Here is a 23,702-nt window from a genome sequence, read left to right on the forward strand (position 1 = left end):
TTCTACTTCTTAATACTATGCTTTTGATTTCGTTCATCATGTCTGAGTAGTTTTATTGTTGGGATTAAGGGATTTTCGATGGGGATTTATATGTTCGATGAGGATTCCATGAGCTTTTGAGCCGAATCTTAGAACTTTTTCTTCTGAATTCGTTTTTACTGCATGAGAGTAGCGTCATGAACTACAATCTGATCCAGATGCTTGGTGACACAAAAGTGTTCATCCGGTATCAGATCTAGTTTGGGAGAGCAAAACAAACATAGGAGTGGAAACCTACCTATGGGCGATTTGTGAATGGACGAGTCTTAAACATAATGCATCTCTTCTCTTCCAGGGTCAGAGTGGAAACCTACTGGTCAGGGTTAAGAGAGATAGTTGTCTATGATCATGACAGTGGCGTATTCATATGTCCGTGACTCCAGTTCGAAAAGTTTAAGCTAAGATCTTATCAATTTTACTCTCTAGCAATGTTTTGAATCGTTCGTACCCCTGAGAAAACTTCCCTGAAGCCCAACGCCTTCTTTCCTATTGATTTACACCGTTTTTATTTCAAGCTTTAGTTCAATATTGTCTTTTCGTTTTAGTAGATTTTCATTTAAGCAATTAGAATATCCGTTTTCTCATTTTTATTCATTTTCGTTAAGTTTAGTTATTAGGTCATTTAATTCCCGTATTTTCTTTTAAGATTTCGTTTTTATATTTTAAACACACTACCAAAACCTCCCACAAAACCGTTTGGTTCTAGACTTCCTTACTTTATACTTATTTCAAAGGCTTTTTGCAGGAAAAGATCCTCCTTCCCTGTGGATTCGATCCCTAAGTACTACAATCGATCAGCTGTGCACTTGCGGCTATTGATTTCATTTAGGGTAAAACTTGACAACCCTCACACACCAGCACACATCACTAGGGCTTCAGAAATGGGCTTCTTAAGTCGGACATAGCTGGCCGCGATCATATGATGCGTGACCGTGGTGAATGGATGCTTGGCCGTGGTCGCACAGCCCTGGCTGTGGAAAATGGCTTGTTGGCCACGGTCCCGTGGCATGCTGGCCGTCTTCAAATGTCTTCAGGGCAAATAAAATATCTTGAGATCCAACCGTTGGAATGTCTCCAAACTAAGTGCATTTGAAAGCTGGCTAAGTCTTCTCTTAAGTGTCCAATTTTAGGGGTGATCGGATAGTGAGAAGGTCTTCTTCTCTCATTGAGAGTTCTGACAGTCTGAATTTATCCAAAATAGTTTTTTTGTTCTAATTTGCACTTCTTTCTCTCAAATTACCTGAAAAGTCTTTTAGAATCTAAAAATATAGAAATCCTTTGAAAATCTTTGAAAATGGAATAAAAACACCTCCAAAAGATATTAAAGTGATTCATAAAAATGGTCAAAATCCGGTGTTATCAACTCTCCTAGACTTAGACTTTTGTTTGGCCTAAAACAAAACAAAGATCAGATCTCGGTGAGAGGTTTGAAAACGCAGGAATTACAAAATCTCAGAGACCATACTTCTAGACTAAAATTAATCATTATACAGTAAAAACTCTATAAATTAATAATGTTGGAATTTTGATATTTTATTAATTTATAGAGTTATTAATTTATAGATTTCAAATAAAAAAAATATTCTTTATTTCTGATTAATTTAAAAAAAACTGTATAATTTTTTAAAAAAAACAATTCTTTCTAAAATTTAAGATGCGTTTCAAAACAAAGTTTAAAATGAATAAAAACCATCATTATACTCGTATTTTAGTAGATTATCTCATGTATATGTTTAAATCAGATTTTGTTTATGATAATTATTAATTTATGATATTAATGGGACCATATATATATATATATAGAAGTTTTGTTAATGTTATTATCTTATTATCTTATCGAATTGTGTCATATTTTGAACTGTCCCAACTTGGGACTATGAAAAATTATTAATTTATAGTATTTATTAATTTATTGAGTATTAATTTATAGAGTTTCTACTGTACATCAAATGAAGATAGCCTAGAAATATTTCACCAAATACAAGTACAACTAGTCCGTTGATCCGTCATGCGAAAATCTATACACTTAGATCTAACTTCCAGTCAACTAGCTCTTAACATTCATTAAAAATCTCAGTGGTTCTCATCAAAAGAAGTATAAGCAAGGAGATCTATGCTAGGTATCGAACAGTTTTTTAGGGGTGAGGTTTAAAGTGTTTTCAGGTTACCTTGATTTTTGGAGAAGCAGATTATTATGCAAAACAGCAAGAGAGGATGGAGCTGTTGATATCCACAGTTTCCAGTCACATTCTTTTTGCCATATAATCTTTAATCTTCCTCCGGCTCTCCTTTTAGTTCCCCCAGACTTAGATTTTGTCTGGGTTATAACCGCAACTCCAATATATACTAATCGCCTTTTGCTTCAAATGATTTCGGCCATCTAAGACTCTTTAGGCTTTTGTTTCTTTCCCTTTCATTCTTTTCTCTCTTTTTTTTTGGAAAAGGGGAAACGCCTTAGATATAGATTCTTAGAGGACACAAAAAATTACCATTAAGAGCAAGCTCTTCAAGGTAACTTAACATCGCCAGTGTTCCTTCTTTTAGCCTTCTCTTTGGGTGACTCAAAACTATGTCGTTCCTCCCTCTTCGGTGTTTTTGCACATATCTGCTGATATAAACTAAAGAGAGGATGCATGAGATTCAAAAATAAAGGATTGGGTAAGGGTATGGAACCAGCTACAGATGAACTGGCAATCTAGGACAAAAAAGAGTGGTAGAAATGAGTAAAAGATGTGCTAGATATATATCTCGATGCCTGGCTATCGTTAATGATGAGAAAATTAGATATCGATATTAAGGTCAAATAAAATGAGCAAGTATATCCTGTCAGAAAGAATCTCCATGAATAGAAGTCATCTCGTGGGAGTTCGTAGTGCAAGTACTCTAGCTACTGCTTAGTCTAGTACTAACCATAAATGAGCTATCATGCATAGTGTAGAAGCATACATGTCAAAATCATCATAGTTTTGTTTCAAACATTCCTAAAAAATACTAAAATTCATAATAGGTTACATTATAAGATTTAAAAACTACTTGAAAATGAAAAGCAAAGCAGAAAAATGATCAATATGGATATGCATCATCACTCAGACTTAAATCACACCGTCGTCGGTGTAAAAAAGTTAGTGAAAGGATGATAAAGTAGATATCATAAAGTGAAAATAAAGAGATAAAATATAAATGATGATAGAACTGTGAGTGAAGGTCGAATGGTATAATTAGAGTAATGCTGGTCCTATCAATCCTCCTCCGCAGATGAATCTGCATCGAACTGGTGCTGCTCCTGCAAGAAGGTGATAGCACACTCGAATCGCCGTCCCTGTCTTTCAACTCTGCGCTCCAAATCCAGATGTGAGCGCGGTGATGTAGATGATGAGGCGTGGTCGGTCAATTCTAGTGGCTGGTAGAAGTAACGTGCTGCAGCTGCGTCATGCTTGGCCTTAGCCACCATATACTACCCAATAGTGAGTGGCAGGAAAGGTACAGATGGTAGAAACTCATCAGATCCTGGAGTTCATCGCAGGCGCGCTTCATCGTGTAATCTCGGGACTGATGCTGAAAGTAAACAAACTATGTGCTCCTCGGTGCTAGTACAATACTTGTAACCGAACCTGTCTGAATCGAAAATGGCATGGGAGATAGTGTGATCTCGAGAAAGATAAAGTAAATCATACCAGATCTCAGAGAGTGGAGCATCAGATGAGAAATTGAACCCTACAGCCTGTAGTATGGCTGTGATGGTGCTCCCAAAAGCAGTACATGCATGCGGACATCCATGTAGATCATGGTTAACCTTCACCATGTTCTGTGTGATGATCCAAGCGAAGCAGGTAAGTCTGGGGTGGTCCAAGAATGGCATCTGAAGTGTAATAAGCTCGGACTTTAGGACACATCCCATGTTGGCTCGAGAGAAAATCGTGTTTGCCAAGAATCCACTCTCACTGCAGGGTGCGTGAAAAGAGCTGACTTGGATCTCCCACTATCATAGACGCCTTGACCGATCTCTTTCCATATGTCTAAAGTCAGGTTCTTCCTCGAGGTGAATGCCATCGATGTATGGAAGCTTTAGAGCTCCACAAAGCTCAGAGATAATGAGTGAATAGGACTGTCCGCGGATTAAGAAAGATAGAATACCGTCTAATGCCCTAGGGCTCCTCCTCTTCATGTGGTGAAGGGTGACGGTCGATAAGAACTCACGGACTAGATCAGCATAAGTGGGGAGATTTAGATCCATGTATGGTCTTAGTCCAAGTGCATTGATGTACCAGACAACAGTCTCTCTAATCCCGAGCATCTCAAGTGTATGATAATCAATGCAAGGTGTCGGTTTGATGTTCAGCTTCTTGAGTTTTCTTGCATAGTCAATCCTCGGGTTCATTTCCTTCCCAATGTATCGAATCTTTTGCGGTCAGGTGGTGGAGGGCTTTGCGTGAACGCTGGATGTGCCTCTTTATGCAACCTAAAGCTGCTGGTCTGGCATTGCTCAGGATGTACTCTCTAAGAGTGCTGTCATCGGGTGCTATCTCTGGGCTGTCATCGTTATGACGGCTCCTTCTGGATCTGGTTTGGTCCATCTTCCTACAAAACAATAGAATTCTTGGAAAAAGAGTGAATATGGCAGTTGAATCGACTAGATTAATGATCAGGGATACATTAAGTATTAGAAGACTAATTCAATAAACAAATGAGCATTACTAATAACAGTTTTGAAAAATCAAGTAGTTCATGGCCAGATTCGGAATTGTGATGTTCTTGACATATTTTCTAAAAATCGATTTAAATGACCAATTTCGATGCAAAATCTATAAATTACCTAATACCAGTCACTAATCACACAAGATTTGACTAAATTTACTAATTTAATTCAAAATTCAACTTTTGCAAAGCTTGAAAATTCCAAATTTCAAAAATCTCAAATTCTCATCAACCAGGTGTTAAAATCGATTTCCATACAACCTAGAAGATTAGTCTAAACTTCTAAATCAATATCTATCTATATTAGATCCAGATCTAAGCTTTTAACAAAAAATTAGATTATAAAACTATGAGAAAAAGATGAGATTGAGCTTCATACCTTGGTGGAAAGGGAAAGATGATTAAAGATTGAAATATACTTTGAAAAAAAGTGAGGTCTGGCCAAAAAATCTATTGAAAAGCTTAAGAATTGAAAAAAAGTTCTTTCTCCTAAATCTCCAACTCTTTTGGAAGGGAAGAAGAAAAATGATTTTAATCCAAAAAAAGTTCATTTCTTTTCTTTAAAAAGTGTTTTTATGACCAAAAAGGGAAATTTTTGGGATTTCAAAAGCTTTTGGGAACTTACCTTTGCTTGATGGTTAAATAATCAGATACCGGGAAATTTTTAAACTTATGGGATTTTAGAATTAGCTGGACCGAGTTCAGTTTGGATCTGCATTACAGGACAAGGATGGGAAGGAGGATCCCATCTCAACGACCAACGACCGCAGTCAGGGGGTCTACGACCGCGGTGATGTGCTGCGAGGTGAGGGAACAAGTTTTACCCTAATAAAACAAATAAAAGCCGCAAGTGCACAGCTAATCAGTCGTAGTACTTAGGGATCGAATCTACAGAGGTTTGTGTGCCTATTATTTTTCTACGATTTCTAAGTTTATGTCTAGACTAAATTAAGGGGTTGGTGTTTGTCACGAATTAAACTAAAACTAATGAAAGGAAATAAATCTATCCTAAAAAGCAATTGAGCAATCGAATGGAAGTTAGTCAAGCAAGCAGGAAATCAAACTAAAGCAAGTAAAAATGCAGATCTAAAAGAAGCAAATGTAAATCGATTAAGTTGTAAACAATGATTAAAAACGCTGGACTTTCGGGAACTCTATAGGGATCATAATCGGTTTCAACACTAGGGATCTTAGATTGGGATTAACGGATATCGAAATATTAGGGTTTTAGAGCTAGAGTACGGCGCTATGACTACGTCACCGTTGTGATCATAACCAACTGTCTCTTGCAACCATGTCCAGTAGGTTTTCACTCTAGCCCTAGAAGGTAGAAGACGCAGGAGCTTGTACAGGACTCGTCAGTACTCATGACTTTGCCGTAGGTAGGTTTCCACTCCTACGGAAAAATCGCTTGTTTCATTCTAGGTCGGACACTTAATAAAAACTTTTGCAACACTAACTATCTAGATCAGATACAAGGTGATCAATCAGACATACATACATTAAGATTAAGAATAAACAGAGAACATAGTTAAAATCCTAGATCTAAAAACCTAGATGTCTTATTTGATTATGAGAGCCCTTTTCGGGAACCTTATGTCCAACTCGGGATCTACTCAGCCATAGCTGGGGACGACATCATCATTAGTTTAATGAAAGCAATCAAAAACAGTAAAGAAAAGAGATGAAAGAAAGCTTCCCTATTGATGAACTCAAAGTTGGAGAATTCGCTCTAAAAATCGCATAAAACGGCTGGAAAAAGGGTTTATGTAAAAGTATGAAAGGTGATATCTAAAAATGACATAAATGACAAGTATTAATAGTCTTCAATACTCCAACGTCTCTAGGATTCCGGAATTGAGGCTGGAAAATGATTTGGACTTCAGAAATGGGCTTCTTAAGTCGGAGATGCCTGGCCACGGTCGCATGAAGCATGACTGTGGGGAATAGGTGCATGGCCGCGGTCACTTGGCTCTAGCCCCGGTGAGTAGGCTATTGGCCGCGGTCGTGAAGCTGTTGGTCGTGGTCACGTGGCTCTGGCTGCGGTGAATAGGCTGTTGGCCGCGGTCTCGTGACTTGCTGGCCGTCTTCAAAATATCTCCGGGGCAAATGGAATATCTTGAGATCCAACCGTTGGAATGTCTCCAAACCAAGTGTATTTGAAATTTGGTTGATTCTCCTGTTAAAGTTTCAATTTTTGGGGTGATCAGATGGTGAGAAGGTCTTTGTCTCTCCATGAGAGTTCTGACGGTTTGAATTTATCCAAAAGAGTCTTTTTTGTTCCAATTTGCACATCTTTCTCCCAAATTACCTGAAAAGTCTTTTAAAATCCGAAAATATAGAAATCCTTTGGAAACCTTTGAAAATGGAGGAAAAACACCTGCAAAAGATATTAAAGTGATCCATAAAAATGTTCAAAATCCGGTGTTATCAACTCCCCCAGACTTACACTTTTGTTTGTCCTCAAATAAAACAAAGACCAAAATCTCGGTGAGAGGTTTGAAAACGTAGGAACTAACAAAATCTCATAGACCATACTTCTAGACTGATATCAATCATTATGCATCAATCGAGGATAGCCTAGAAAATTATCACTAAAAATACGAGCATAACTAGTCTGTTATTTCGTCTTGCGGAAATCTTAGATTTAACTTCCAGTCAACTAGCTCTTAATATTCATTAAAAATCTCGGTGGTTCTCATCAAATAAAGTATAAGCAAGGCGATCTAAGCTAGGTATTAAAAGTGGTTCTTCTAGGGGTGATGTTTAAATGAGTTTAGGATTACCTGAAGATGTGGAGGATGCAAGATATTATGCAAAACCGCAAGAGAGAGTGAACCTGCTGATATCCACAGTTTCCAGTCACTTTTTTTCTTACCATAAATCTCTGATCTTCTTCCTCAGGTTCTCTCGTAACTCCTCCAGACTTAGATCATTGTCTAGCTTACAAAATCATAACTCCATAGATGAATAATAGTTGCCTTTGCTCCAAATAAATTCGACAATCTAAGACTCATTAAGCTTTTGTTTCTTTTCTTTTCTTTCATTTTTTTTGAAAGAGGAAACACGTTTAGATGGAGAGTCATAGAGAGCACGAAATTACCCATAAGAATGAGTTCTCTGAGGCAATATGAAGCTTGATAAGATTTCTGATACTCTTCCTTCCCAATTCCATTCAGTCTTTATATTGAGTAACTGAAAACTGCATCGTTCCTCTTCTCTCCGGCGTTTTTGCACATATCTGCTGATATAAACTAGAGATAGAATGCATGAGGTTCAAAAAGAAAGGGTTTGGGTTTAGGGTGTGGTACCAGCTAAAGATGAACTGGCTATCTAGGACAACAAAGAGTGGTAAAAATGAGGAAAAAGATGTCTTACGTATATCTCGATGCCTGCCTATAATCAATGATGAGAAATTTAAATATCAATATTAAGGTCAGATAAAACGAGCTAATATATCTTGTCAGAAAGAAACTCCATGAATAGAAGTCCACTGGTGGGAGTTCGTAGTGCAAGTATTTAAGCTACCGCCTAGTCTAGTGCTAGCCACAAATGAGCTATCATGCGTAGTGTAGAAGCATGCAGGTCTAAGTCATCATAGTTTTTGAAACGCTCCTGAAAAATACTAAAAGTCACATAGGTTACATTTAAAGATTTAAAAAATACTTGAAAATGAAAAACAAAGCAAGAGAACGATAAGTACGGATAGACATCCTCCCCCAGACTTAAATCACATTGTCCCCAGTGTGAGAAAGTTGGTGAGAAGATGATAAATAAAGGCAAGATAATCTAAAAATAAAAGAAAATAAAATGATGATAAAACCGTGGGGAGATGATGATGAAATGTTGATCAATCAATCCTCCTCTGATGTGTCTGCATCGAACTAGTGTTGTTCCTGCGGGAAGGTGACGACGCGCTCAAAATGACGTCCCTGTCTCTCAGCTCTGCGCTCCAGGTTAGACTGTGTGCGTGATGATGTAGATGATGAAGTATGGTCGGTGGAAACTGATGGCTGATAGCCAGAACGTGCTGCAGCTGCATCGCGTTTGGCCTTAGCCACTATATATTTTTGATAGTGAATGGCAGGCAAGGTACAAAAGGTAGAAACTCATCAGGTCTTGGAGTCCATTGCGGGCGTGCTCCGTCACACAGTCTCGTGACTGATACTGAAGGTAAATAAACTCGGTGCTCCTCGGTGCCAGTGTAATACTTGTAACCGAACCTGTCTGGGTCAAAAATGGCACGAGAGATAGTGTGATCGCGAGAGAGATAGAGTAGATCATACCAGATGTCGGGAAGTGGGACATCAGATGAGAAATCAAATCCGACAGCTTGTAGTATGGCTGTGATGGCGCTCTCAAAAGAAGTAGATGCATTCTCACATCCATGTAAATCGTGCTTCACCTTTACCATGTTCTGTGCGATGATCCAGGCAAAGCAGGCAAGTCAAGGGTTGTTCAGAAATGGTATCTGAAGTGTAATAAGCTTGGTCTTCAGGACACACCACGTGTTGGCTATAGAGAAAATCGTGTGTGCCAAGAGTTTGTGCACCACTCTCACCACAGGGTGAGTAAGAAGGACTGACTTGGATCTCCCACTATCATAGACACCCTCTCCATAAGTCAAAATCAGGCTCTTCTTCGAGATGAACGCTATCAATGTATGGAAGCTTAAGAGCTTCACAAAGTGCAGAAATAGTTAGTGAGTAGGACTGTCCGCGGATAAAGAATGATTAAACACCGTCAGATGCTCTGGGGCTCCTCCTCTTCGTGTGGTGAAGGGTGACGGTTGCTAAGAACTCGTGAACTAGCTCAGCATAGGCTGAAAGATTCAGCTCCATGTATGGTCTCAGTCCAAGTGCATCGATGTACCAGATAACATCCTCTCTAATACCAAGCATCTCGAGTGTATGATAATCGATGCAAGGTGTCGATTTGATATTTAGCTTCTGGAACCGCCTTGCATAGCCGACTCTTGGGTTCATCTCCTTCCCAATGTATCTGATCTTTGGTGGCTCGGGAATCGCATGGGCTTCTCGTGACTGTTGGAGCAGCCTCATCACTCGACCTCTTGTTCTTGGTCTAGCCCGGCTCAGCATGTACTCTCCAAGAGTACTATCATCGGGTTCTGTCTCGGAGCTATCACCAGTGCGACGGCTTCTTCGAGACTCGGTTCGATCCATGTCCCTACAAGACAATGTAATTCTCGGAAAATAGTGAATATGGATGCTGAGATTAACAACGATCAGGGATACAAATCAGAGTATAAAGAGATCACTTAAAACAACAAGCAAGCATAATTGATATCAATTCGAAAAATCAAGTAGTTCATGACCAGATTCGGATTTGTGATGTTCTTGACATAGAAATCTTCTAAAAATCTGTTTAATTTAGCAATTTCCATGTAAAATCTATAGGTTACCTAGTACCAATCACTAATCACATAAGACTTGATTGGATTCATCAACTTTATTAGTCCAAATTCGATTTTCACAAAGCTTGTAGATTCCAAATTTCAAAATTCTCAAATCCTCTTAAACCAAGCAGCTAAAAACTTGTACTTCTTTTTGGGTTTTTCTGATTTTTTTTTTGTATTTTTATTTTATAAGAGTATCTGAAACTTAAAAGGAAGAGAAAACATAAATTACAAAAAGGGGAAAAGAAAATTAAAAGAAAGTGTACCTAAATGGGTTGCCTCCCATTAAGTGCTTTTGTTTTAAGTCGTTTAGCTCGACTTAGGTTTAGGGAATCAGGTAAGAGGACATGGCACTTCTCATGATGTGCCTTCAACGTTCCCAAGTTGTTGATTTGACTTCTTCTCCTTGTAGTACTAACTTCTTTCCCTTACTCTGCTTGCGGACTTTAACGTTGGTTAAGACCTTTTTTGTGCTCTCAACCAGCTCTTGGATCTGTTCCTCGATAGATTCTGTTAAATCTGGTGGGACAATGATCTTGATTTTTGCAAAGGGGCTTGATTTGTGATTCAGCTTCTTTCTCTTTCGACCGATTACCCTTGGTCTCCGAGTTAATGTTTGGAACCTAGTCTCGGAGAAGGGGATAAAACTTCTTTCGGTCCACATTCAGGAAGACAGCATGCCGGTTCGCATGATCAATTACTGCTCCTACTATCGCTAGAAATGGTCGGCCAAATATGAGCGGTCTTTCTTTGTCTTGATCCATCTCCAAAACTTGGAAGTCTGCTGGAACAATCTTGTTTCCAACTAGAATCTGCAGGTCTTGAATCGCCCATTCGGTATCTTTTTGGGAAGAATCTCCAAAAATTACCTTAACCGTCGATTTCTTTAGTGCTTTCATCCTTAGTTTCTCGGCAAATGTCTTAGACATGATGTTGACATTGGCTCCGGAATCGCATAAACAGTCTGTGAACTTGATTCCTGAAATGAAACATTGGAAAGAGAAACGTCTCGGATCATCGGCTTGGTTAACCTTTAAAATGGGGAACGTTGGAATACTTTAAAGGGTAGTTGTATTGCATCGACATTCTTGTAGAGGGATATGAAAGCTGAGGTTTCTTTGTCCTCTTCTTCGGCTACAGCTCCTTCTTCGGGCAGCATGGTGATAGCGTTGCAAAATATTTTGGGATTATCTTCAACTCTCCCGGGAAGAGCTCCATTTTGTCTCTTCATAGAATCGACTATCTAGACAAACTCGACGTCTAGATTTTTGACGTGGAAGATAAAGCTTCAAACTTTCCGTTCAGGTCATTGTACATGGAATCAACCTTTACGTTTATGTCTTTAGCTGCTTTCTCATTTGTCATGACAACCTGTTGGATAGACTGTTCAAGTCTTCCAATTCGCAAAGCTAGCTGGTTTGTTGTAACTCCCTGCTGTTGTCCATATTGATTATTGTATCCGGCCTGTATCTTGATAGTTATATGGTTGCCGTGGCTGGAAAGCTCCATTTCCTCTGAAATTTCCGTTTTGAAACTTGTTTTGGAATGGTCTTTGCTGCGGTGAGTAATGCTGGTCCTGAGGGTTCTCCACATTTGGATTCTGGTAAGAGAGATTGTTGAAATTGGCATTCCGGAAGTTGTTTTTGAAACCATTGTTGAAGTGATTTGGATATGGTGCTTGTGCTCCTACATAGTTCACTTCTTCTTCTTGAAAGGTTGGATTAGTGTGATCGGTATGGTCTTTCATCTTCTGCGCCATTGTTGGTCTCACAGGCATGGATTGGGCGGTTGTTTAGAAGTTGGCTTATCATGTTCTTCAACTCGGTTCTCTATTTATTGTCTGTTCCAGTCGGCTTCGTGGAGCGATCATATTTTGGACAGTCATTGCTATTAGCTTGAGCTAAATTCTCGATGAGGGCTCTTCCTTGTGCTATCGTCTTTTGTCTGAAATCTCCATTGCTGGCTATATCTAGAGAAAGTTTTTACCTTGGTTGCAAACCTCAGTAAAATTTGCTCAACAGCTTGATCCGAGAAATCCATGGTGGGGGCAGTCACGTTCATACTCTTTAAAACGTTCCCAAGCTTCATAGAAAGGTTTGACCAGTCTTTGCTGGAAACTTGAGATCTTGTTTCTCAGTACATTCGACCTTGACTTAGTATAGAAGTGGTTCAGGAAAGAAGTTTTACATTCTTCCCAATTAGTGATCGATCCTGCAGGCAAAGATTTCAACCAACGAGGAGCTTTATCTGCTAATGAAAAAGGGAGCAACTTACACTTAAGATAATCTGCTGGGACTTGGTTTGTTCTCATCATGCTGCAGATTTCTTCAAAGAGCTCAATGTGATCCATTGGATGTTCAGAAGAAACTCCATGGAATTGGTTTTGTTTCACCAAAGAGATTATTTGAGGCTTTACTTCAAACTCGTTCCGGTTTGGGAATGGTACTTGAATTGCAGATCTATTTTGGAAGTTCTGAATCGGTGCATCAAAATCAGCAATGCGATGGTTCCTGGCTTGTCTTCGGTGTTGATTTGCCTACTGGCTATTGCGTCCATTCGGCTGCATCCTGGTTGTTACCATCAGCTACATTGATAAGAGCATCAAGATCTTCGCGTTCTTCTCTCTCTCGGTTTTGAGGATTTCTTGGAGGGATCTCGTTTTCATTTCCATCTAGCTGAGGCTGATCGTCTCCTCTGTGATCATCCTCTTGGTTTTCACCATGCTCGGACCCATCTTGGTCCACGTTTAAGTTGCAGTTCACAGAATCTCCAGGTTGGTCATCATCGGCCATTTCTTGCGTTCGTCTAAGTCTTCGAAGTTCTCTTTTGTGTCTGTCAATCTCGTCTAGAATTGGAATGTTTTCTGTAGGTTTGCGCCTGGTATTCATACAATTCAGAGAAAAAAAAAAGAGAAATATATTTCAGCAACTTAAGAAGGAACAAGAGATCAGATGTCTAGAAAATAAATTAGAACAAGAAACATAAAAAGGACAGCGAAACAAATCCCCGGCAACGGCGCCGAAAACTTGATGTGCTGTGAGGTTAGGGAACAAGTTTTACCCTAATAAAAACAAATGAAAGCCGCAAATGCATAGCTAATCAGCCGTAGTACTTAGGGATCGAATCCACAGGGATTACTGTGCCTATTATTTTTCTACGGTTTCTAAATTTATGTCTAGACTATATTGGTTTTAAGGGGTTGGTGTTTGTCACAAATTAAACTAAAACTAAAGAAAGCAAATAAATCTATCCCAAAAAGCAATTGAGTAATCGAATAGAAGTAAGTCAAGCAAGCAGGAATTCGAGCTAAAGCAAGTAAAAATGCAGATCTAAAAGAAGCAAATGTAAATCGATTAAGTTGTAAACAATGATTAAAAATGCTAGACTTTCGAGAACTCTATAGGGATCATAATCGGTTTCAACACTAGGGATCTTAGATTGGGATTGACGGATATCAAAATATTAGGGTTCTAGAGCTAGAGTACGGCGCTATGACTACGTCACTGTCGTGATCATAACCAACTGTCTCTTGCAACCCTGACCAGTAGGTTTACACTCTGGCCCTGGAAGAGAGAAGATGCAGGAGCTTGTACAGGACTCGTTAGTACTCACGACTTTGCCGTAGGTAGGTTTCCACTCCTACGAAAAAATTGCTTGTTTCATTCTAGGTCGGACACTTAATGAAAACTTTTGCAACACTAACTATCTAGATCAGATACAAGGTGATCAATCAAGCATACATGCATTAAGATTAAGAATACATAGAGAAAATAGTTAAAATCCAAGATCTAAAAACCTAGATGTCTTATTCGATTATGAGAGCCCCTTTCGGGAACCCTATGCCCAACTCAGGATCTACTCAGCCATGGCTGGCGTCGACATCATCATTGGTTTTAATGAAAGCAATCAAAAGCAGTAAAGAAAATAGATGAAAGAAAGCTTCTCTATTGATTAACTCAAAGTTGGAGAATTCTCTCTAAAAATCGCATAAAACGGCTGGGAAAAAGGGTTTCTAGTCTTCAATACTCCAAAGTATCTAGGGTTTCAGAATTGAGGCTGGAAAATGACTTGGACTTTGGAAATGGGCTTCTTAAGTCGGAGATGCATGGCCACGGCGTGAAGCATGACCGTCGGGAATAGGTGCTTGGTTGCGGTTTGATAACACTTGATTTTGACAACTTTTCACCATTGATTTCAAATGCTTTTTCAAAGATTTTAATTAGTTTTAGGAACTTTTATTATTATTTCCATGTATTTGTAGTTTCAAGGCTCTTTTCAGGAAACTTAGGGAAAATGATGGCAAAATGGAAGAAATCCACATTTTCAGCTCAGAGTCAGACCATCAGAAGTTCAGCCTCATATGAAGACTTTCTCACCGTCTGATCCAGCTTAAATTTGGAGACAATCAAGAGGAGACAACCAGCCTTCCATAGCACTTTACATTACGAAGATTCAACAGTGAAATCAAAAGATACATGGAGAACAAGTTGACCCAGATCACCAGTCCCGGAAGACTCTCACCCGCGGTAAACACATGTTTTACCTGCCCTGGAAGACTCTCACCACCGGTGGACCTTAGGACGAGCCACAAGGCTCAACATCAAAGCCCACTTTGCCATTCCTCTTCAGATAAGCCCTAAATAAGACATGCAAGACCTTAGGACATATAAATACATTGTTTAGCAGCCCTAAACGGTTGTGTGCTCCTGTAATGAGATTTTGAGCCACCAAACTCTGTTTTTCTAGGGTTAGGCGATGGAGATAGGGATTTTTCCCCAGATCCACTGTTCTTTCTCCTTTTTATCTTATTAAATTTTCTGTTTCATTCTTTTGCATTGTTCTATGTCTTTCATCATTCAGTGCATCATGTAGATTAGTCCCAGAGAGTCAAGTTGTTTGAAGATATCGGCAAGCATATATATATCAATTAGGATTTCTATTGTTCTTAGCCATATTCTGGATCTCATCTCTTCTAAGTTGTTCGTAAAGCATGAAAGTAGATTCATGACCTATTATCTGAGCTTAGGATCGATCATAGCCACGAGAGTGCTGAATCAGATCATCCGTACCTAGTTTCAGAAGAACGTAGTCGCTATAGGAGTCGAAAGCTACCTATAGAGAAGATGTGAGCAGAAAAATTCAATGTCTAATGCATGATCTTAAGTTTAGCATGAGAACGAGAGTTAATTGCTAGATCTAAGAGATTAGTTGATTAAGGTGACGACAGTTGGTTAATCATACATATGTGTATTCTAGTTCAATGCAGATTCTCAGAAACAGATGAAAATAAATCGCCCGGAAGCTAATTGGAAATGCCATCATACATCGATTAGAGTGAACCGGAGAATTCTAAATCGCCACCTATGAGTTCAAGAGTCTTTACTTTGATTCGATATGCTTTAGATGTTCTTTTAACAATTCATCCTGCATTGCATTTCTTGTGAGTATTAGATTAGTTTAGGATCTTAACCAAAAACCCCAAAACCTTTTATTGGTTTATGACTTTGCTTACTTCTCAGTTTGTTGTTTCTCGCAGATTAGACATCCTCCCTGTGGATCGACGCCCTAAGTCATACAACGTACATCTGTGCACTTGCAGACACTAGGGTTTTATAAATTTAAAACTTTTGGAGGACCAACGGGCTTGTTAAAAGACAACCCTAGGCGCGCAAGCCCACCAAGTTTTTGGCGCCGCTGCCGGGGAGAATTTTAGTCTCTGGAGGTCTAAACCTGGGACGTTGAGTCGCAGAAGACTATATATATGTCGAATTTCTGCCAAAGCAACATAGGAAGTAAACCAAATTCATAAACACCCTAAAGGCCTTTGAATGGCCTTTATTAGCAACTGCTGGAGCCATCATGGATTGGCCAAACAGGCGAGTGTCATTTGCCAATATCGACAAGGACATCTTCTATGAAGCTACACCACTTCAGATCAAAAGAGGAGAGCATAAAGCCCAGGCATTTGAACCAGAAGAACTCTGGAGTGATGAAGAACCTGCAAGACAGAACAAGAGGATTTCGAAGAGGACTTGTCTTAGGACAAGATCCTATTTAAACTAAGTCTTTTTCTTTGCAAAGTCTAGCTAAGGACTATAAACCAAAGCGCTTGATGGGGGGCAACCCATTTTAGGTACTTATTTATTTTTGTTTAGCTTTCTTTTTCTATTAAAGTTTTGTTTCTTTCATTTTAGATAGGCCTTAGTATGCCACAAAAAAAAGAGAAGAAAGGAGCTCGCCGCGGCCAAAGGAGGTTCAGCGGCGGCCAGCAGGTGTTTTACCGCGGCCAAGAAGATCTGGCCCGCGGCCGCGATGTTCCAACCCACGGCCAGCACAGCCGGCCACCTCGGCCACCTCTATTCCACCTTGACCACCTCCATTTCACCTTTGGCCATTACCATTCCATCTTTGGCTACTACCATTCCATCCTTGGCCACTTCCACCACCACCTTGACCAAATCTATTTTGGATCCCTAGCATCCAAGTTTGATCAAGCATCACCACCACAACCACCTCACAATCCATCACCAGGTAAGTTTTCTATTCCTTAATCTTTTAAATTTTTCACATACTCTATTTTTCATCCTTGCCTGATCTATTTCACACTGAGGCAGTGTGATTTAAGTCTAGGGGAGGATTTCATCCCTTTCTAACCACCTTTTCTTGCATGAGTGATGTGGTGTTGTGTGAGGGTTGTCAAGTTTTACCCTAAATGAAATCAATAGCCGCAAGTGCACAGCTGATCGATTGTAGTACTTAGGGATCGAATCCACAGGTAAAGAGGATCTTTTCCTGCAAAAGCCTTTGAAAGAAATATAAAGCAAGGAAGTCTAGAACCAAACGGTTTTGTGAGGGTTTTGGTGGTGTGTTTAAAATGTATAAACGAAATCTAAAAAGAAAATACGGAAAGTAAATGGCCTAATAACTAAACTTAACGAAAATGAATAAAAATGAGAAAAACGGATATTCTAATTGCTTAAATGAAAATCTACTAAAAAGGAATGAAAATATTGAACTAAAGCTTGAAATAAAAACGGTGTGAATCTATAGGAAAGAAGGCGTTGGGGTTCAGGGAAGTTTTCTCAGGGGTACGAACGATTCAAAACATTGCTAGAGAGTAAAATTGATAAGATCTTAGCTTAAACTTTTCGAACTGGAGTCACGGACGTATGAATACGCCATTGTCGTGATCATAGACAACTATCTCTCTCAACCCTGACCAGTAGGTTTCCACTCTGGCCCTGGAAGAGAAGAGATGCATTATGTTTAAGACTCGTCAGCATTCACAAATCGCCCATAGGTAGGTTTCCACTCCTATGTTTGTTTTGCTCTCCCAAACTAGATCTGACACCCGATGAACACTTTTGTGTCACCAAGCATCTGGATCAGATTGTAGTTCATGACGCTACTCTCATGCAGTAAAAACGAATTCAGAAGAAAAAGTTCTAAGATTCGGCTCAAAAGCTCATGGAATCCTCATCGAACATATAAATCCCCATCGAAAATCCCTTAATCCCAACAATAAAACTACTCAGACATAATGAACGAAATCAAAAACATAGTATTAAAAAGTAGAATAGAAACCGAAATTAAAAAAGAAAGAACAAGGGTTCAAGAGAACAAATCTGTCTTTCCCTAAAAGCTAAAGCAAAAACAATAAAAGTATGAAGTAATAATTCGGTTCTTTTCTGAGATTTTCGATTAGGGTTCCTAAAACATGTATTTATAGTGCTTTGGACGTTACTTAGGGTTTCTCCAAATGAAAGAATCATTGTGGGCTTCAGAAATGGGCTTTTGGGCTCGGAGTTGGCTTGCCGCGGTCGGGATGGCTGTGACCGCGGGGAATGGACGGTTTGCCGCGGTCGGGATGCTTCTGACCGCGGGAAGTGGCTTGTTGGCCGCTGGTGGAAATGCTCGCCGGCTGGTTTACGAGACATCTTGCTCTTCGCGTATCTTTTGATTGAACCGTTAGATTTCCAATCTGCAAAGTGTGCTGGAAAGCTGATACTTCCATCTTTAAGATCTCCAAATTTGAGCTGGATCAGACGGTGAGAAAGCCTTCAATCAGGGGTAACTTCTGACGGTTTGACTCTGAGCTGAAATCTGGTTTTCTATCCATTTTGTTAAGCTTTTTCCTAAGTTTCCTGAAAAGAGTCTTGGAACTACAAATACTAGAAAAACGTGATAAAAGTACTTAAAAGCAATTAAAAACATAGAAAAAGTATTTCAAAACGATCCATAAAAGTGGTCAAAATACGGTGGTATCAACTCCCCCAGACTTAAACCTTTGTTTGTCCTCAAACAAAGCAAAAGCCTAAACTGGTTAAGTGAAAATAAAAATAGGGAATGCACAAATCTCATAGACATGAACTCCAAAACTAGGACCAAAGATAGTGCATCAATCCACAACTTAGTCTAGAAAATTCTCACCAATGCACAAGAGATACTAGTCCACTTTTTCCGTCATGCAAAACTTAAACAATCTAAATCTTGATTCCAGTCAACTAGCTCTCTACATTCATTAAGTTCAATAGTGAGTTCTCATTAAAGACATCATCCAGGGTAGACGGCGTTTGGCATTAAAGGGTTATTTAAGTGGTGGAGTTAAAGTGTTTCGGGTTACCTGAAGATCTGGAGGATGCAAGATAATATGAAAAACCGCAAGAGAGATAAGGACCTGTTGATGACCACAGTTTTTCAGTCACTTCTTCTTGCCAAATGTTGTTGCATAATCCTTCCTCCTTTGTTGTAAACAGCTGTTCCCCCAAACTTAGATTCTTCCGGGAATCAGAAAACAATCTCCAAAACTCCATAAAATTGAACTCCAGTTGCCTTGGGACTTAAAATTCGACCTCTCTAGACTCTCTAAGGCTTTTATCTCCTTTCTTTTCTTATTTTCGGATTTTTTTTTTTTTTTTGGGAAAGGAAATGCCTTTTAAAGAGAGAAAGACTAGAGGATGAGATTGTACCAAAATTTGAGATTTTTCTAAGGCAAACTGAGCTTCCTCTTGTGTTGAATCCTTCCGGGAATTCTTCCGGCCAATCGCAGGTCTCTGTCCTTAGTGACTGAAAACTGCGTCGTTCCTGTTTCTCTCCAACGTTTTTGCACTTATCTGCATATAAAACAATAGAAAACAAGAGTGCATGTGGTTTGAAAGAGGATTGGTTAAGGTGGGGAACTAGCTAAAGATGAACTAGCCATTCAGGATCAACAGAGAGTGGTAAAAGGATAAAGGAGTCCTGAATGTATGATTCGTTTCCCGGGTCTAATGCTTCAATGAGAAAATTAAGTCCAAATTAAATCCAAATAAAACAGAGCTAGTGTATCCCTTCATCTAAATCTAAATCATTCAAATTCCTCTGGGGTACTTCGTTTCAAATGTGCTTAGCTACCGCCTAGTCTAGTCCTAAATCATGAATGAGCATGTCACTAGGAACAGTCTAAAAGCACACAGTCAACTATCATTGATTCATGTTCACCATTCCCTTTAAAACATATTTTGTTTTGAAAACCGGTTTTGAAAAACTTTAAGGAAAATGCAAAAAGTGTAGATAATGCAAGACTCATGAAAGAAAAGTGGTTAGAAAGAGATGAATTCCTCCCCCAGACTTAAATCACACTGTCCTCAATGTGAAACAAGTCGAGATTGGATGAGAAAAATGCATAGATAATCGAATTGGTAAGGACAAAGAGAACTTACCTGAATCCGGGATGCTGGTGGAGATGAACCGGATTCATTCGAAGAGGTTTGGTTTGGGAAGGTGATTAGGTGGTGCTGAAGGTGGTGGAGGGTGATGAATGAGGTGGACTGGGGATTGGTGAGGTGAAATGAGGTGAAGTGGGTGGTTTGGGGTCGGGTTTGATCTCAACGACCAATTGCCGCGGTCAGGAGTCACGCGACCGCGGCAAACAGGTGCTTGGCCGCGGTCAGGATCACGCGACCGTGGTCGATGCTACGTTTCCCGGGGTCAGAACGTCTACGACCGCGGGGGCTTATTTCACGGCCTCTTCCTGCTTCTCCTTGGTTCCTGCTGGGCTGAGCAGTCAGGGACCATCCTTCTTTTTGGTTTTTTTCGGGTTTTTTGATTTTTTTTTTGGCTTTTTTGTTTTATAAGAAACACCTGAAACTAAGAAAAAGAAAAAGATCAAAAGAAAAAGAAAGAAAAATCCTAAAGAAAACAATACCTAAATGGGTTGCCTCCCATTAAGCGCTTTTGTTTTAAGTTGTTTAGCTCGACTTTTGGTGTTGGACGTTGCTTAGTCTGATGAAGAAGACCTTGTTCTGAGACAAGTCTTTTTCGACATCTCCTTGCTTTGCCTAGCAGGTTCTTCGTCACTCCAAAGCTCTTCTTCAAACTCTTCTGTTGTAGAACGTTTTCCTGCTTTGCTGTTGTATGGGACAGCTTCTGTAGTCTTGACCTTATGGAGAATTCGAACTTGCCTTTCTCTGTAGGTGTTGGCTGGTGTCTCGAACGCAGAATAGGATTCACAAAAGAAAGCTGCAGCGTCATATTCAATGATGGAATCGATGTATGGCATCTTTATCTCGCTGCATGTCTGGTCTTCTTGGATTGAAGAGTCAGCTGAATCTTCAACACATTCCTTTGCCATCATACATGGTAATGATTCCTGCCAATCTTTTTCTTCATCTGAAACTTGGTTTTCTTCTTCCTGAGTTGCTTTTTTAGGTGCTGGAGGCTGAAGTTGGGACAGGAGATGTATTATTTTCCTCTCAAAACCCGGAGGAGCATCTGAGCGACCAACTCCCGCGGTCAGAGGTGTCACGACCGCGGGAAAAGTGCCCTTGGCCGCGGTCAGGATGCTTGGACCCGCGGCTCTGGATATGACTTGCTCAAAGTCCGTTTCTTCCTTCTTGTACTTGACACGAACTTCTCCTGCATCTTTATTGGGTAGACTAGCATCATATGAACTCATACCAGGGCGTTGTTGTGCATCTTCATCAGGATCTTTGGGAGATTTCTTAGAAAATCTCTCAATTTGCTCAATGTTGGGCATCTGCTCCATTCTTGCATCAATCTCCCGTGCTTTGAGCTTGAGTTTGTTCAGCCTGTGCTCGATCTCTTGCAACTCTTCGTCTGTCTTCTCTCTATACCAGGAGGTGGATTCTCTGACTTCTTAAATCTCCTGTTTTGATTCGACAATATCACTTGAGTTTTGTATGATGTCATACCCTTGTCTTGTCTGCTCTGTTGCGACTTGATGGATCATCCCAGCTAGTGTTTGTGAGTCTTTGTGGGTTTGTTCTTCCAAAACTCGAACATGATTGGCCATATCATCGAATTTTTTGTTGAACTCTTCAGAGATTGAATCAATTCTCTTGAGCAGGGTGTTTTCGGTGAGAATTTGCTGATCAAGGAACTGGTTTATCATCCCTTCGAGGCGTCCCAAACGTCTGCTGATCCTCAAGTTATCCTCTTGCTGACTAGGGTTCTGCAGTGGAGGATTATAGGCGTGTGGCTCGAAGTAGGTTGGAGGAGGACCATAAGGATCTTCCCGGCGTCGAACAGTCTCTCTGCGCCGGTGGTATGGATGGTTTGGCTGGCTGTATCGATCCATGTAGCTAAGGTTTCGGGCTTGGTGTTCTTCTCTGCGTCTGGTGGCTTGAGAAGTGTTATAGAAACCTTCCTCATAGTGTATATTTCGATTTATAGGATCCATATCTTCTGAAATGGAAACAAAATAACCGAAAAATGGAAATATGCAGAAAAGGGGGTTCTAGAGTCGATTTACCAACCTTTCTCGAGGTTTTGCGGAAAAGGAAACGCGTGCCTTCCCCGGCAACGGCGCCAAAAATTTGATGTGGTGTTGTGTGAGGGTTGTCAAGTTTTACCCTAAATGAAATCAATAGCCGCAAGTGCACAGCTGATCGATTGTAGTACTTAGGGATCGAATCCAAAGGGAAGGAGGATCTTTTCCTGCAAAAGCCTTTGAAAGAAATATAAAGTAAGGAAGTCTAGAACCAAACGGTTTTGTCGGGGTTTTAGTGGTGTGTTTAAAATGTAAAAACGAAATCTAAAAAGAAAATACGGGAATTAAATGGCCTAATAACTAAACTTAACGAAAATGAATAAAAATGAGAAAAACGGATATTCTAATTGCTTAAATGAAAATCTACTAAAAAGGAATGAAAATATTGAACTAAAGCTTGAAATAAAAACGGTGTGAATCTATAGGAAAGAAGGCGTTGGGGTTCAGGGAAGTTTTCTCAGGGGTACGAACGATTCAAAACATTGCTAGAGAGTAAAATTGATAAGATCTTAGCTTAAACTTTTCGAACTAGAGTCACGGACGTATGAATACGCCATTGTCGTGATCATAGACAACTATCTCTCTCAATCCTGACCAGTAGGTTTCCACTCTGGCCCTGGAAGAGAAGAGATGCATTATGTTTAAGACTCGTCAGCATTCACAAATCGCCCATAGGTAGGTTTCCACTCCTATGTTTGTTTTGCTCTCCCAAACTAGATCTGACACCGGATGAACACTTTCGTGTCACCAAGCATCTGGATCAGATTGTAGTTCATGACGCTACTCTCATGCAGTAAAAACGAATTCAGAAGAAAAAGTTCTAAGATTCGGCTCAAAAGCTCATGGAATCCTCATCGAACATATAAATCCCCATCGAAAATCCCTTAATCCCAACAATAACACTACTCAGACATAATGAACGAAATCAAAAACATAGTATTAAAAAGTAGAATAGAAACCAAAATTGAAAAAGAAAGAACAAGGGTTCAAGAGAACAAATCTCTCTCTCCCTAAAAGCTAAAGCAAAAACAATAAAAGTATGAAGTAATAATTTGGTTCTTTTCTGAGATTTTCGATTAGGGTTCCTAAACATGTATTTATAGTGCTCTGGACGTTACTTAGGGTTTCTTCAAATGAATGAATCATTGTGGGCTTCAGGAATGGACTTTTGGGCTCGGAGTTGGCTTGCCGCGGTCGGGATGGCTGTGACCGTGGGGAATGGACGGTTTGCCGCGGTCGGGATGCTTCTGACCGCGGGAAATGGCTTGTTGGCCGCTGGTGGAAATGCTCGCCGGCTGGTTTACGGGACATTTTGCTCTTCGCGTATCTTTTGATTGAATCGTTGGATTGCCAAGCAGTAAAGTGTGCTGGAAAGCTGATACTTCCATCTTTAAGATCTCCAAATTTGAGTTGGATCAGACGGTGAGAAGGCCTTCAATCAGGGGTGAACTTCTGACGGTTTGACTCTAAGCTGAAATCTGGTTTTCTATCCCTTTTGTTAAGCTTTTCCCTAAGTTTCCTGAAAAGAGTCTTGGAACTACAAATACTAGAAAAACGTGATAAAAGTACTTAAAAGCAATTAAAAACATAGAAAAAGTATTTCAAAACGATCCATAAAAGTGGTCAAAATACGGTGTTATCAATGAGCCATTGCATTCTGCATTTTTCTTTAAAACTTTTCAATTTTTTCGATTTTTATTAAAACTTTTCAAAAGTCTTTTGAGTCTCAAAAAGTGTTTTCAAAGGTCAAATACATTTTGAGGGAATAATGACAAAATCAAT

At 39.7% G+C, this 23,702-nt stretch overlaps 1 non-coding gene across 1 annotated transcript; it reads left to right on the plus strand.

Annotated features, from left to right (window-relative positions):
* Nucleotides 1-12,183: 12,183 nt before the first annotated feature.
* Nucleotides 12,184-12,290, plus strand: LOC112084792. The gene has a single exon (XR_002898452.1). It is a non-coding gene; the product is annotated as a small nucleolar RNA R71 (small nucleolar RNA).
* The last annotated feature ends 11,412 nt before the right edge of the window (nucleotides 12,291-23,702 follow it).

This window comes from Eutrema salsugineum, unplaced genomic scaffold (genome assembly GCF_000478725.1).
Source record: "Eutrema salsugineum unplaced genomic scaffold, Eutsalg1_0 scaffold_4, whole genome shotgun sequence".
Classification (NCBI taxonomy): Eukaryota; Viridiplantae; Streptophyta; class Magnoliopsida; order Brassicales; family Brassicaceae; genus Eutrema; species Eutrema salsugineum.